The following is a 16,094-nucleotide window of genomic DNA, read 5'->3' on the forward strand; positions in this document are numbered from 1 at the left end:
GAAATGAACTTGTGACATTCCTGGATTACTCATTATACTAATAAAGTCTGATTTAATCAACAAATATTATAGTCAGTGTAACAAAGGTAAAGGGTACAAGACTGTATACATATCTGGCTGTGTTGGCAAAATCACTACATATCCCATCGCTTGGCTGGTGAGAGGCTGCCCGTTGTCACAGTTCCAAGACCAGTCAGAAACGTCCAGCTAACCCTATGCCAATGACGCCGGTGGATCTCAAAACTGAACTTGGATCCGCGTTAAGTAGCAATGATATCCTTTGCCACCGTTGTCTTACAACACGACAGATAGCTCGAACCAGTCATGACTATTCAACAAAACAATAAGTCATTTTCAAGTTTCTTTCCAGTGAATTTAGCAAAGGAAAAGTTTTGGGACAGAGTTGGCCTACAAGATTACATTATTAATTTTGCTACTCTGATTGGCTAGATTTGTTAGAGACGATCCAATCGCTGATTAATTTGTTTTGTACATCACCCCTCATTTTGAAGTCCCACAAACGACTTCTAGGATGGCAGTTTCAGACTGAATGTATGTAGCGATCGGTAGAGCAGTGGAATTAAATTCCAGGTGAGTGGTCAGGCAACGAGACTCTATGCTGTCTGTTTATCTGCACACAGATTTTAATCATGCTCCATTTATTCACTCCTATTAAAGTCTCCTCAGACATCTGACTCTCAGATACAGATGCACAAGTCTTTATCAAATTGGAACCATGCGTGAAAATGTCAGGCTAGCTCATCTCACAACACATTGACTGATTCTATGGGCCATTAAACATGGGCTGAAGTGAACGGTCGGTATGTCAGCCGAGATGTTCCACACTCAGTCACTGTTGCCCCGTGGCCATGTGCCAGTGCTAGTACATATTCTCAGATTGTTAGGAAAATCCCACAAAATAATTGCCGGAAGATACAGATGCTTTTCTCCCCTGTTCTCAGGCTTGGGGAGAAGACTAGGATGTGTTCTGAATGCCAAGTATAGGTGATTCCTACAGCCACTACCATCATTAATGATATTTCTGTTTGCAGGGCAGTGCACATACCTTTCAGGAGGCAGGTGCTCAAAATGAAAAAGATAGAATTATAATTATTTAAAAAAAAAAAAAGTTTTGCATAGGCCTATTTATTTCTGCAACAACACACTCATCACAAATTGTAAGCAAGCTATTTACAGTGCCTCCTAAAGACATGATTGACATGGGGAAAATAGGGTACGCATTAGCTGATTATTGATGTTGAGGAATTATGTAAATCTGCTAGTCAGCTAGCTTGATTTCTTTTTTTACTGATTGTGATTTATCTTCAATGCTCTAAAAATAATAACTTTATAATATAGCATAATATTCATAATCTTCTAACTCATGATATATGGCCGGCTGGCTAGTGACTTGTGTGGATATTGTCGTATATGGTGGTTAGCTAAAGTCTAGACTCTAGTGTTCAGTGCTTTATTTGTAAATCGAGAGGTGCCGAAAAAATAAAAAGTGCGAGAGGGGGGTGACCTGGGGCGATTTAAAAAATATATTTAGTATAAAGCATTGCATGCATATCATTACATTTGTGTAGTGGCATAGAGCAGTAGAGTAGAGGCGCTTACACAGTGGTGTACAGTACTTACAGTAAGTACAAATATTTAAAGTACTACTTAAAGTAGTTTTTTGGGGTATCTGTACTTTTCTTTACTATTTATATTTTTGACAACTTTTACTTTTACTTCACTACATTCCTAAAGAAAATAATGTACTTTTTACTCCATACATTTTCCCTGACACCCAAAAGTAGGCTACTCATTACATTTTGAATGCTTAGCAAGACAGGAAAATGCAATTTTGTTTGTTGTCCGTAGCTTATGCCCCCCCATACCATAACCCCACAGCCACCATGGGGCACTCTGTTCACAACGTTGACATCAGCAAACCACTTGCCCACACGATGCCATACACATGGTCTGCGATTGTGAGGCTGGTTGGACATACTGCCAAATTCTCTAAAATGACGATGGTAGAGAAATTAACTAATTATCTGGCAACAGCTCTGGTGGACATTTCTGTAGTCAGCATGCCAATTGCACCCTCCCTCAAAACTTGAGACATCTGTGGCATTGTGTTGTGTGACAAAGTGGCCTTTTATTGTCCCCAGCCACAAGAGCATTAGTGAGGTTGGGCACTGATGTTGGGCGATTAGGCCTGGCTCGCAGTCGGCGTTCCAATTCATCCCAAAGGTGTTCGATGGGGTTGAGGTCAGGGCTCTGTGCAGGCCAGTCAAGTTCTTCCACACCGATCTCGACAAACCATTTCTGTATGGACCTCGCTTTGTGCATAGGGGCATTGTCATGCTGAAACAGGAAAGGGCCTTCCCCAAACTGTTGCCACAAAGTTGGAAGCACAGAATCGTCTAGAATGTCATTGTATGCTGTAGCGTTAAGATTTCCCTTTACTGGAACTAAGGGGCCTAGCCCGAACCATGAAAAACAGCCCCAGACCATTATTCCTCCTCCATCAAACTTTACAGTTGGCACTATGCATTCGGGCAGGTAGCGTTCTCCTGGCATCTGCCAAACCCAGATTCCTCTGTCGGTCTACCAGATGGTGAAGCGTGATTCATCACTCCAGAGAACGCGTTTCCACTGCTCCAGAGTCCAATGGCGGTGAGCTTTACACCACTCCAGCCAACGCTTGGCATTGCGCATGGTGATCTTATGCTTGTGTGCGACTGCTTGGCCATGGAAACCCATTTCATGAAGCTCCCGACGAACAATTATTGTACTGACGTTGCTTCCAGAGGCAGTTTGGAACTTTGTAGTGAGTGTTGCAACCGAGGACAGACGATTTTTACGCGCTTCAGCACTCAGTGGTCCCATTCTGTGAGCTTGTGTGACCTACCACTTCGTGGCTGTACCATTGTTGCTCCTAGACGTTTCCACTTCCCAATAACAGCACTTACAGTTTACCAGGGCAGCTCTAGCAGGGCAGAAATGAACTTGTGACATTCCTGGATTACTCATTATACTAATAAAGTCTGATTTAATCAACAAATATTATAGTCAGTTAGTGAATACGACTTACAGTTAGTGAATAATTTTTTTTTAATACTGGCCCCCCGTGGGAAACAGTTAACACTGTGATGCAGTGCCTTAGACCACTGCGCCACTCAGGAGACATGATCATGTTGTTTAATCTTCTTCTTGGATTATCTTGGCAAAGGAGAAATGCTCACTAACAGGGATGTAAACGTATTTGTGCACAACATTTTAGAGAAATAAGGTTTTTGTGGTTATGGTAAATTTTTGGGATCTTTTATTTCAGCTCATGAAACATGGGACCAACACTTTACATGTTGTATTTATATTTTTGTTCAGTGTATGTCTGTGTTGTGTGTTGGAGTGTGCCCCTGGCTATCTGTAAAAAAACAAAATGGTGCCGTTTGGTTTGCTTAATATAAGGAATTGGAAATTATTTGTACTTTTACTTTTGATACTTAAGTATATTTTAGCAATTGCATTTACTTTTGATACTGAAGTATATTTAAAACCAAATACTTTTAGACTTGTCTCAAGTAGTATTTTACTGGGTGACTTTCACTTTTACTAGAGTCATTTTCTATTTAGTAGCCTAGGGTTCGGGAAAAGTTGGACATTTTTATAAACGCATTTCATGCAATTCTGGAAAATGGTGTTGCGAAAGTATTCAGCCCCCTGTCTGATCTCCAGACTCTCCGGCAGAGAGGACCTGACCCATGACAAACACACAATACAACTTCTATCAATACATAGCCTCCTCCATTTCTGTTCCTCCAATATCAGTTTAAAGATTTGCTGCTTTAAATACAGAATTTGTAAGATTACCAGCTAAGGTGGAAACCCACTCAACACTGGTGTCAGTAACCCTCTCACTAGGTAGCTTGCATGGTGGACTTTTACTCACCGTGCTCTGCTGAGAACAAATGAGTCCTGTACAGTCACCACTGGTCCCAGCTCTGGACACTCAGAGTCATGATACTGCCCACAGTCCTCACACCCTGAGGGGTACCATCAAAAAGTAACATATCAGATACCACATACTCTGATGTCTAAATAGGCACAGGCATGCAATGTGAAATACCTACACATACGCGTGTAGGGCTAGATACACACCACAGGCACGCACACATAGGGAGCAAGAGAGCTACAATAGTAAATCAATGTGCACTATGCCTATATGTGCATAACTACTTCAATTACCATTGACGCGGTACTTGTACTACCTGTATATAGCCATGATATGTTTACTCGTTATTGTTATTCACTGTGTATTTATTCCTCGTGTCACTATTTCTATATTTTATCTTTAACTTTGCATTGTTGGACAAGAACCTGCAAGTAAGTTAGTCTACACCTGTTGTTTACGAAGCATGTGACAAATAAACTCGGATGCCATTTCAAGGGTATTTAAGTTTTCAGTATACTCACAGATAAACTCATCTGGTTGCTCCGTCATCATGACAATCTGCACATTCAAGAAAGAGATGTTGTTACAAATCTTCGTAACGTGTGTATTGTGTATCATTTGCTTTATCTAAATCAAAGCTTTTAAAAGTTTAAAGGGGATATCCGAGGTTGATACATCAATTTCTGGACTTTTAAATTAATAATGTATATGCATTGATTCTTGAAGGATATAACTTGAGTTTAGTGCACGTGTCAAACTCATTCCACGGACGGCCGAGTGTCTGCAGGGTTTTCACTCCTCCCTTGGACTTGATTGATGAATTAAGGTCACGGATTAGAAAGGAACTCCCCTCACCTGGTTGTCTAGGTCTTAATTGAAAGGAAAACCCCGAACCCTCCATGGAATGAGTTTGACTCCCCTGGCTTAGCGCAAATTTCCATCAGAACCCTAAATAGAAGCTTGTTTTACGCCAATGTTTGTAAACATTGTAACTGTAGGGCCTAAACAACACTGTATAGCCTCAATATATTCTTAATACTATTATTTTGATATCTTGGATGGTCAGTACTTGCATCAATAGCTCTATGAAATTCAGTGGTTACATTTCTTCAGGCCCATCCCTCAGCTTTTTACCAAAAAGGTGGAGTTGCCGATTTGTTATTTACAAGCTACATTATTACTTAGAGATTATCATTACATTTTCACTACATGATCATAGACATACTATATTTCTGTTGCCACTGTTGGTTGCAACAGAAATACATTAAGACATGCCAGATGGATTTGTCAAATTAATGAATTCTGAAGAATGTGTGCAATCCTCTGAAGCAGTCCAAAAGAGTGGCAAATGTGAGGCCTACACTTCTTGACTAATGTGGATAACTCAACCTGGAGCTAAATTCTGGTCAAAAACAGTGGTGTGGTAAATGTATGGGGACCTCACTAAAGCAAAGGCCATTCTTCTCCAGTATGAAAATTACACTGTGTATTCCACGCTAATCACAATTCAGCAGAGTAGCTACATATTAATAAAGACGATTCAGTAAAGAACGGGATCCAGGATTTCACCAGATTCCAAACTCTAGCCGGGTTTTAATAATATGCTATTTAGCAGACGCTTTTATCCAAAGCGACTTAAAGTCGTGCGTGCATACATTTTTGTGTATCGGGGATCGAACCCACTACATTTACATTTTAGTAGACGCTCTTATCCAGAGCGACTTACAGTTAGTGAGTGCATTCATTATATTTTTCATACTGGCCCCCCGTGGGAATCGAACCCACAACCCTGGCGTTGCAAACGCCATGCTCTACCAACTGAGCTACATCCCTGCCGGCCATTCCCTCCCCTACCCTGGACGAATTGTGCGCCGTCTCCCGGTCACAGGCAGCTACGACAGAGGCTGGATTCGAACCAGGATCTCTAGTGGCACAGCTAACACTGCGATGCAGTGCCTTAGACCACTGCGCCACTCAGGAGACTACCTTGCCGTTACAAGCGCTGTGCTCTACCAGCTGAGCTACAGAGGACCACAACTCCGATCTCAGCCTACTCCGTCTTCTGCAGTCATGCAAATGTACCATAACAAAGAACAATCGGCATGGTGGCTGGAATGGAGATGCAAACCCCATCTGGAGCCAGTTAATTTCAATATCAGAATGTCGTTATACTGGCCTCTCCGGGAGATTCCGTGTGCACCTCGCAAACTAAAAATATATATTTTGGAAAACAATTATTGTTTGTTAAAATTACAGAAGTTAGAAATAAACATGTTACCTGTTTTCCAAACGACTACACATTTATTGAATACTGACTCCGGGTTGCAATCTGCTCCAGAAACTGCGCAGGACCGGAAGTGCAGTGAAGTGCACCATGGGAATCGTAGTTTTGCTCAATCGCTCGAGTCATCAGTGGGATTGCCAATAAAACATAGCTACGTTGTCAATATATCTAATTCATGACTCAATTGCTTTACATTTTAGTCATTTAGCAGACGCTCTTATCCAGAGCGACTTACAGTTAGTGAGTGCATACATCTTCATACTGGCCCCCCGTGGGAAACGAACCCACAACCCTGACGTTGCAAGCGCCATGCTCTACCAACTGAGCTACAGGGGACAATTAGCACAACTCTTTGAATGCACTAGATCTATATTACGTTAAAATGTAATTGCTTAAAACAGGTGTGGCTTTCAAACATAAAATACATATAGATCAGATACTTATAATATTCAGAGAAAGGCAATAAGCATTTTGTCACAGAGATTCAAAGAAAACCTCACACTTGGGTGGTTATTCAGTTAATATTTATTGCTCAAGATGTTACACCTTTTATGTCAATAATTAGTAATAATCCCTGCATGGCATTGACTCCCATTCAATATTAGCAGGCAACCAGGTTCTGTGCATTTCACAGAGCCAAAATAAAATGTCAGCAAGCTGTTTAATAATATACAGGCCCACTGCTTACTGAAATGCATATTCTTGCACTTGTCAGTAGCCATCTATTAGGCTTAGAATCAAGTTTGCAAGGTTAAAACACCCCACATTATTTTCTGAAGTTTGAACATGGTTTTAAGAGGAAATTGGGTTTCGGCATACAGTGGCTTGCGAAAGTATTCACCCCCCTTGGTATTTTTCCTATTTTGTTGCCTTACAACCTGGAATTAAAATATATTTTTTGGGGGGTTTGTATCATTTGATTTACACAACATGCCTACCACTTTGAAGATGCAAATAAAAAATTTTGTGAAACAAACAAGAAATAAGACAAAAAAACAGAAAACTTGAACGTGCATAACTATTCACCCCCCCCACCAATGTCAATACCTTGTAGAGCCACCTTTTTGTAGCAATTACAGCTGCAAGTCTCTTGGGGTATGTCTCTATAAGCTTGGCACGTCTAGCCACTGGGATTTTTGCCCATTCTTCAAGGCAAAACTGCTCCAGCTCCTTCAAGTTGGATGGGTTCCGCAGCAATCTTTAAGTCATACTACAGATTCTCAATTGGATTGAGGTCTGGGCTTTGACTAGGCCATTCCAAGACATTTAAATGTTTCCCCTTAAACCACTTGAGTGTTGCTTTAGCAGTATGCTTAGGGTCATTGTCCTGCTGGAAGGTGAACCTCCATCCCAGTCTCAAATCTCTGGAAGACTGAAACAGGTTTCCCTCAAGAATTTCCCTGTATTTAGCGCCATCCATCATTCCTTCAATTCTGACCAGTTTCCCAGTCCCTGCCCATGAAAAACACATCCCCGCAGCATGATGCTGCCACCACCATGCTTCACTGTAGGGATGGTGTTCTCGGGGTGATGAGAGGTGTTGGGTTTGCGCCAGACATAGCTTTTTCCTTGATGGCCAAAAAGCTCAATGTTAGTCTCTTTTGACCAGAGTACCTTCTTCCATATGTTTGAGGAGTCTCCCACATGCCTTTTGGCGAACACCAAACGTGTTTGCTTATTTTTTTCTTTAAGCAATGGCTTTTTTCTGGCCACTTCTGTAATGATGTCATGTCATAGTATTGTGAGGACAGAGGTAGAGTTACGAGGTACAGTGTCAGGCTGGCGCCATCAGATGGAGAGCAGGTGTCCGTCCTCATTTCCTGCCTCTCGGGGAAAGCCCTGGAGTGGGCCAACGCGTTTTAGAGAGAAGGAGGAGCCGCTTTGGAGGACTACAGGGAGTTCGCCCGCCTATTTCGGGTGGTTTCCGATCACCACCCAAGGGTCGAAAGGCGGGTGAACAGCTGGTCCACATGAGGCAGGGGACGAGGACAGTACAGGAGTTCGCGCTGGAGTTCCGGATTCTGGCAGCAGGTCATACATTCCGGGTATGAAGAACGTGAAGGCAGACGCACTGTCCCGGCTGTATGATACAGAGGAGAGGCCCAGAGACAATAGCCCCATACTGCCAGACTCATGCATTGTGGCGCCGGTAGTATGGGCGATGGACGCGGATATAGCGCAGGCATTACGCACAGATCCATCTCCACCGCAGTGTCCAGCTGGGCTGCAGTACGTGCCTGCGCTTATCCGTGATTGTCTGATCTACTGGGCACACACGTCACCCTCCTCTGGTCACTCAGGTATCGGTCGTACAGTGCGCTGCCTGACCAAAAAGTACTGGTGGCCTACCTTGGCTATGGACGTGAGGGTGTATGTTTCCTCCTGCTCAGTGTGCGCCCAGAGTAAGGCACCTAGGCACCTCCCAGCGGGTAAGTTAAAACCATTACCAGTTCCACAACGACCATGGTCTCATTTGAGTGTTGATTCTTTAACTGATCGGCCTCTCTCTCAAGGGAACACCACCATCCTGGTCGTTGTGGACCGCTTTTCGAAGGCCTGCTGCCTCCTTCCTCTGCCCGGTCTCCTCACGGCTCTGCAAACTGCGGAGGCCCTGTTTACTCACGTCTTCCAGCACTACGGGGTACCAGAGGATATAGTGTCTGACCGAGGTCCCCAGTTCACGTCAAAAGTCTGGAAGGCGTTCAGCCTGACCTCTGGGTTCCACCCTGAGAGTAATGGGCAGGTGGAATGGGTAAATCAGGATGTGGTTAGGTTCCTGAGGTCCTATTGCCAGGACCGGCCGGGGGAGTGGTCGGTGTTCCTGCCATGGGCAGAATATGCCCAGAACTCTCTCCGCCACTCCTCTATGAACCTAACGCCATTTCAGTGTGTTTTAGGTTATCAACCGGTTCTGGCACCGTGGCACCAGAGCCAGACCGAAGCTCCTGCGGTGGATGACTGGTTTCGGCGCGTGAGGAGACGTGGAACGCTGCCCATGTTCACCTCCAACTCGCCGTGCGTCGTCAGAAGGCCAACGCTGACCATCACCGCAGTGAGGCCCCCGTCTTTGTACCGGGGGATCGGGTCTGGCTCTCGACCCGGAATCTGCCCCTCTGCCAGCCCTGCCGGAAGCTGAGCCCGCGGTTTGTAGGGCCGTTCAAAGTCCTGAGGAGAATCAACGAGGTCACATATAGATTATTACTCCCCCCTGATTACCGTATTAACCCCTCGTTTCATGTGTCTCTCCTCAGGCCGGTGGTGGCCGCTCCAGGAGTCTGAGGTGCGGGAGGTCCCTCCACCTCCTTTGGACATCGAGGGGGCGCCGGCGTACTCTGTCCGTTCCATACTGGATTCGAGGCGCCGGTGGGGGGCCTTCAGTACCTCGTGGAGTGGGAAGGGTACGGTCCGGAGGAACGGTGCTGGTTCCCGGTGAGGGATATCCTCGATCCCTCTCTGTTGAGGGACTTCTATCATCCCCGAGGCCGGTGTCGGCGCGCTGCTGGAGCTGCGCGTCAAGGGGGGGGTACTGTCACGAATTCAGCCGAGGCTGCCCCTCCTCCTTGCTGGGCAGGTTTCGGCGTTCGTCGTCACCGGCTTACTAGCCACTACCACTCTATTTATCATCACTCCATTTGTCTTGTCTTGTCAAACACACACACCTGGTACTCATTCCCTCATTAGTCTGTGTATAAGTGTTCCCTTTGCCCCCTTGTCCTTTGTGAGTGATTGTTCATTTGTGTGAGTGAGTAGCTCGGTTGAGCTACTCTTTCTTTGTAGTTAGCCAAGGTGGATTTTCCCCTTGTGCTAGTTTCATTTAGACGCTTGCTGCGCTTTATTCATGAACACTGAATAAACTCTGGATTTCGGTGTTTTACCTCCTGTGCCTGATTCCGTCATTCACACCTCATCACATACTTTTGCAAGGCACTGTATTTCCCAGTTTTTTCCCGCCTTCTCGCCATTAAATCGAGTTAATTAAGAAATCGATGCCTTTGCAGCCTGAATGGGGAATGTTTTATGTACGAACCGGTCCACAGGGGATACAAGTGGATAGCCGGCTGCATACAATGCCTTTGGACGGTAAGATGAAACGACTCAATATGGCCTTCTGCCGGCCTTTGGGATACTCGAGTACCCTTCCTGCGTCTATGATTCTATAAGGAAATAAATGATGAAGTGCTGCTGCAGAGAAGAGAAAGAGAGCAAGAATGTCAGTGAGACAAATTTGAGGATGGCATTTTAGTTAGCCTGCATTGCATTGGTGGGTATTATGTGATTTACTTACTGTGAATTCATGGTCTATCGGTGCTATGCACACTGTTCATCCCTCTCTTTATCCATCGTGTCTCTCCGTCCTCCTCCCTTCCTCCCTTCCTTGCTTCCTTATCATCCCTCTCTTCCTCCTACACACAGACCCCCCCCCCCACTCCGAACTTTGGTGGTGGGAGATAGTTCATTACCTATGAGCGACCTTCCATCTGCATTCATGGCTACTCTGGGAGCCATTACGATTATGATGGAAATCTCACAAGCCATTAATGGGAGGCGCGCGGCAGAGCACAGGGCTCACTGCAGACACGCTAATGGACTCATTTGTAATTGGGAGAGAGGGAAATGACTTCGCTAGCTAGCAGCAGCTTTGTTTGATGGAGTATGGCGGGAGCGCATGCTAGATTTGACAAATGAACAAATGGGGGTTCTCGTCATCGTCGTCTTTGTGTGTGCTAGTCGTGCGGGCTGTTCCTCTTATACCCCCAACACACAAGCACACACACACTCACACACACAAGTACACACAAGCCATCTACCTCCCCCTCTGACTGTGTCCGGTCCAGACTAGCGCTCAGTGCGTGCCCATACTATTATTATTGGGGGGTGGGGGGGGATCTTTTAGGCACTCTCTGTCATTGCATTATCACTATGGAACAAAGACATGATACTAGGCTTTCCAGTGGGTTGAGTGAAGGTTGAGATTGTATTTCATGTTATCTTTAGATTTGGGTTTCGATTTTTGACTTAAAGGACCACATAATGTAGCCACAAGTTGATACACTACTTTCAGCAGGCCTCTACCATAATAGTTTTACAGTTACGTCATTTAGGCTAAAATTCATATTTCTGATTATCTTTCATTACAAAAAATACTAGTTTTTTATTAACATGTTCTTTGTGGTTCGCCACATACAGTGGTCGTGATTGGCTTATTAGCGTGGTTATATAAAGTAGAGTTATAACAGAAAAAATATTTCACATCACCTCTTTTATATAGGCAGAAGTATAGGCAGTAGTATAGGAGTAGTATAGGCAGTAGTATAGGCAGTAGTATACAGTAGTATAGGCAGTAGTATAGGCAGTAGTATAGGCAGTAGAATAGGCAGTAGTATAGGCAGTAGTATAGGCAGTAGAATAGGCAGTAGTATAGGCAGTAGAATAGGCAGTAGTATAGGCAGTAGTATAGGCAGTAGTATAGGCAGTAGTATAGGCAGTAGAATAGGCAGTAGTATAGGCAGTAGTATAGGCAGTAGTATAGGCAGTAGAATAGGCAGTAACATGCACCAACCCTTTTGCTGTAAAAATGTAAAATATTATACTGGACATTTCCAACATGGCCAGCAGGACTTTGCATTAAAAAGGCTTGTTTATCAAAGGTAGCTCCCCGGTGATTCACCTGACAAGGATGAATGAGTGAGTGAGTGAGAGAGAGATTATTTTAATGGCCCTTGGTAGCTAGGGCCAAGCCTCTCTCTGCTCCACTGCTAGGGGGAAAATAGACCTTGTTTGCTACAGGCAGAGAGCTCATATAGACCTACATAGAGAACAGGTGTGGCCCCAGCATTAATATTAAAGTATGTGTGGTAACGGTAAACAATGTCTGTCCGCACCTTGTCTCATTTTATTTATTTGTCTTAGTGTGGCAGATGTTGGGAGGTGAGGCGACCACAGCTTAGTGTGTGCCTGTTTGTGCGTGCGTGTGTGTGTGTGCGTGTGTGTGCGTTAGTGTGTGCGTGTGTGCAATTATTATTCATTTCTGTGATCATTGCCCGTAGCAGTACCAGTGTAAAATCAGGTGATACACCTCTCTCTCTATCCTTCTCCCGCTGTTTCTCTGGGGGTAGGCCATCAGGCAGAGAGAGAGAGGGAGAGGGGGAGGGGGAGCGAGAGAGAAAGAGAGAGGGAGCAGCATTTGGTGCTGACAGGCGGTTCTTATCATCTCTGCAGCTACAAGCATGATTACCGCTGACAGCTCCGACTGCTGATAAAAGAGGGAACATTAAAGAAAACAGTGCATTGCAGTCGGCACACCACGCTACTGTTTCTCTTCACTCCTCCTCCTCCCGCTTCGCGCGATGCCGGGTGTCAAAGCTGTCGAACGGGGGAAGTGACATCACAAGATTCCGCCAGCAGTCTGGAGGCTCATCACGTCAGTAGCAGCCTGTCTTGTGTCAGGCTTCCCCCAGGCAAGCTGTGATCCATCCAGCCTTCTTCTTCTTCTTCTTCTTCTCCTCCTTCTCATCCACATCAAGATGACTCTTCTGGTGGGAGAAAAAAACGGAACAGAATGTTTCTCCATCTTGTTAACTGACAGCATTTTTTGTTAAAGCGCTGTCCCAGAAAGCTGAGAAAGTGCAAATGGTTTGGGATTGGCAGAGTGGAAATTGGCAACAAAAGTGTTGTGAATTATTGAGTTTGGATGGGGTTGTGGCGCTAGCTAGCTACCGCATTACTTTGGATTTCACAACCCTCCGAGGTGTCACTGGAAAAGCATGGAGGAGTACTCAATTAAAACACAGAGGAGATTGTCTCTGGCTTCATTTACATATAGTTCTGCCCTGCCAAAAAGTGTGTACATGAGTGTGTGTGTGTGTGTGCACGTGTGTTTGTCTGAATGTCTAAAGTTCAAGGAAATAATAGGCCTACACAAGCTGCTGCCATCCCATTCCTCATCCCGTCCACACCAGACCCTGCCTCTCCCCTCCTCCCCCCTTCCCTCCCCCATGGTGAAACTCTCCTCTGGCATGCAGTCAGCTCATTTGGCCAGAGACAGAGAGGGAGAGCCTAGGTTGGCTGAAGCCGCGCTTTTGATTCTCTTTTCATTTATTTGAACTGATCTGCTGTGATTAAGAGCTCTGTGTCTCGTTATTCTCTTTTTGGAAGAGAGGAGCGGAGTGCCGCTGTCTTTTGCCAAAATATGGGAATAATTAGAGACCCAGGCAGGCGTGGGCCGTGCCAAAGTGATGGGAAGCATTCGCTCTCCTTATTAAATTCACTTAAACGCTGTTGTAAATCATGGCTGCCAGTGGGGCTATGCCAGGCCCATGCAGGCTCCACAGCCCCACATTCTCTCTCTGGAAGCTTCCACTATGACTGCCAAGCCAAGTCTGAGAGAGGGAGGTAGGGAGGGAGCTCTGAGAGTTCTGAGAACGGAGCGGCAAAGAACCAACGCTGTTGTTCTACAGTTTGTTTTGGTTATGCTGCTTAATATCGTTAAACAATTTTTTGAGCAGTTTGGGGATTTCATCCCCGACCCGGATTAATGTGAGATGGATGGATGAAGCTGAGACAAAGCTTTGAGACATTTTCAGTGTTCAGAGGCCCTGATATATACGCCACAATGGAGATGGGGGTTCAAATACTAACGCCATACAGGCCAGCTGGAGATGATTTCTGTCTCCCCAAACAGTTTTTTCAAAAGAAGTGAGTAATGATGACTTCAACTTCATGTCATGGGAGATGTTGATTAATTCCAGGACTTTATTTTCTCTCTCTGTCTGTTTTGTCAATCCAGCTATATTATTAAAGACATACTCAAAGTCCCATTGAAGTGTTTAGAAAATGGCAGATCAGCGCTGAAGTGATTATTACCCCTAAAAACCGCCTGCTTGAATGGGTGCCAATATATAAAGAGTTGAGCCCGAGTGCTATTCCATTGTTCTGAATGTTCCGACAAATTTGAGATTATAGAGATGGAGAGAGAGGGAGGGAGGCAGACAAAGGTTGCTGAGAGGAAAAGCGAGAGGGAAAGGACAGCGATGGCGTTTAAAATAAAATACATCAGAAAGCTCAATCAGACCCTGGATTCAGCACGTTGTCAGGGAACAGGAGCAACAAATCAGAACACATTGTTCCACATGGGGGTAATGGGGATCTCTCAGCCAATGACAAGCTTCGGCTATGTTCCACATGATGACAAAGTGCCGCCGCTCTCGATCTCCTTCACACAACACGTTTCCCCAGTCAGCACCTCTCCTAGTCATGACAAGAAGCCAGCTGTGATTCTGGGTCCATTTTTTGAGGCTTTTAGTTGTTGTGTCCTTAGTAACAAACTGTACATGTCATCACCCTGTCTCATATTGTAAATGTCACTGGGCTGGCTTGGACCGGTTGGATTGGGGGAGGTTATTGGGGGCAGTGTGGACGTATGTCCTGATGTGGGTGGGGTTGTTGGGGGCAGTATGGAGGAGGGTCCTGAACAGTCCCTTAACCACGCACCACTAGCTCTGCTCCACCATGCCTCTCTCCTTTCGCCCCTTAAATAAACACAGCAGCAGAGCACTGGGAAGATGGATGAGGATCATGAGCTGTGCGAGGGGGTGGTGGAGGGATGGTGGGGTGGGCGTTTTAAAGGGGCTGTGCCGCCGCTGTGCCGCAGGGGGAAGATGTATGGCACCCAGCCGGTCCCGGGCAGCGCAGCGCGGCGTGGTGGAGGGGAGCAGTAGAAAACAGTGGTCCAAACTAATGATCCGCAGCATGACCGTTATGGCCCCCACAGAAAGGATTGGAGGGAGCTTCAGTCCCCAGGAAATCAATTCCCAGGAAGAGCCTAAGTCCTAGCTGTAAATCATGGAAGTATGGAGCCAGCTGGAGGAAGGAAGGAAGGAAGGAAGAGAGGGAGGCAGTGGGATGAAAGAGGAAGGTGTTGGAGGGATGGTGGAGGGTGGCGAAGGGCTTCGTGGGGGTTGTGCAAGGAAAGAAAGAGAACACTCTTTTGATCATAAACACTGAAGGCAAAATGACTTGTGGTCTTCCCCACTGAAGGTGCCCAATGATGTGGCTGTTCCAACTCCCTGACTGCCCATCCCTACCCCTCCCTCAACCCCCCAGTCCCCCTGTGTGACGGCTCCATCGGAGGCAACTACGGCGTGGCGCAGCGGCAGGTTTCTCAGATTGATTAATCTCCCTGGGCAGGGCCCCATCAATCCTAATATGGCTCTAATGAAATCGTTGGGTGTTGAGGGAGAGGCGGGGGGTCATAAGTCACTTTAGAAACATATCATGATAAAGAAGGCATTGATCAAGGGGACCAGAATGATGACAAATGCCGGAGCTCTCCAGAAAAACAGCCAGAGCAACAGAGGGGAGGTGCTCAGATGCTATCAGCCAGGCACAGCACTCAGGCCTTGGATAAATCACACCACTATCTAAGGGAAAGACTTGCTTGATTCCTCCAATTTGGTTTTCTGGCTACTAAGCCATACTGAAGATTTTTAAGGTTAACAAACACATAGAGGGAGATAGTTGCTAAGATGGCTGACGATGGAGCTGTCTTTTGTGCCACACATTCTGATTGAGACACAGACATACACACTGAGACCATTGTGTTGACCATTAGTCAGGCCACTACTAAATGATACATCTCCTCCTGTTTTTAGCCACGGCGGCTGGCTGGCTGGCTGCTGCTGCTGCGGCGGTGGTATTGGCTGCAGTGGCGATAACTAATGAAAGCAGTTCCCTTTTCTTCCTTTTTTCCCTTTCGTTCTCACTTCATTATGCAGGCAGCCTCCTGGCGGTATCTGACAGAATGTGCTATCTGCAACCCCCAGCTGCAGTCCCCTTCTCTATCGCCCAATCGCTGGCGGCTTA

At 45.7% G+C, this 16,094-nt stretch overlaps 1 protein-coding gene and 1 long non-coding RNA gene across 11 annotated transcripts in view; one reads left to right on the top strand and one right to left on the bottom strand.

Annotated features, from left to right (window-relative positions):
- The window catches only part of LOC121573566 (autism susceptibility gene 2 protein), a 493,378-nt gene that overhangs the window by 369,794 nt on the left and 107,490 nt on the right, over window positions 1-16,094 (top strand). The gene's annotated exons all lie outside the window — the stretch shown is intronic.
- LOC121573567 lies at window positions 3,717-6,295 on the bottom strand. The gene is made up of 4 exons (XR_006002070.1): window positions 6,228-6,295; window positions 4,471-4,507; window positions 3,947-4,040; window positions 3,717-3,751 (listed from the first exon to the last, which is right to left on the bottom strand). It is a non-coding gene; the product is annotated as an uncharacterized LOC121573567 (long non-coding RNA).

The sequence above is a fragment of the Coregonus clupeaformis genome, chromosome 9 (genome assembly GCF_020615455.1).
Source record: "Coregonus clupeaformis isolate EN_2021a chromosome 9, ASM2061545v1, whole genome shotgun sequence".
In the NCBI taxonomy this organism is placed as follows: domain Eukaryota; kingdom Metazoa; phylum Chordata; class Actinopteri; order Salmoniformes; family Salmonidae; genus Coregonus; species Coregonus clupeaformis.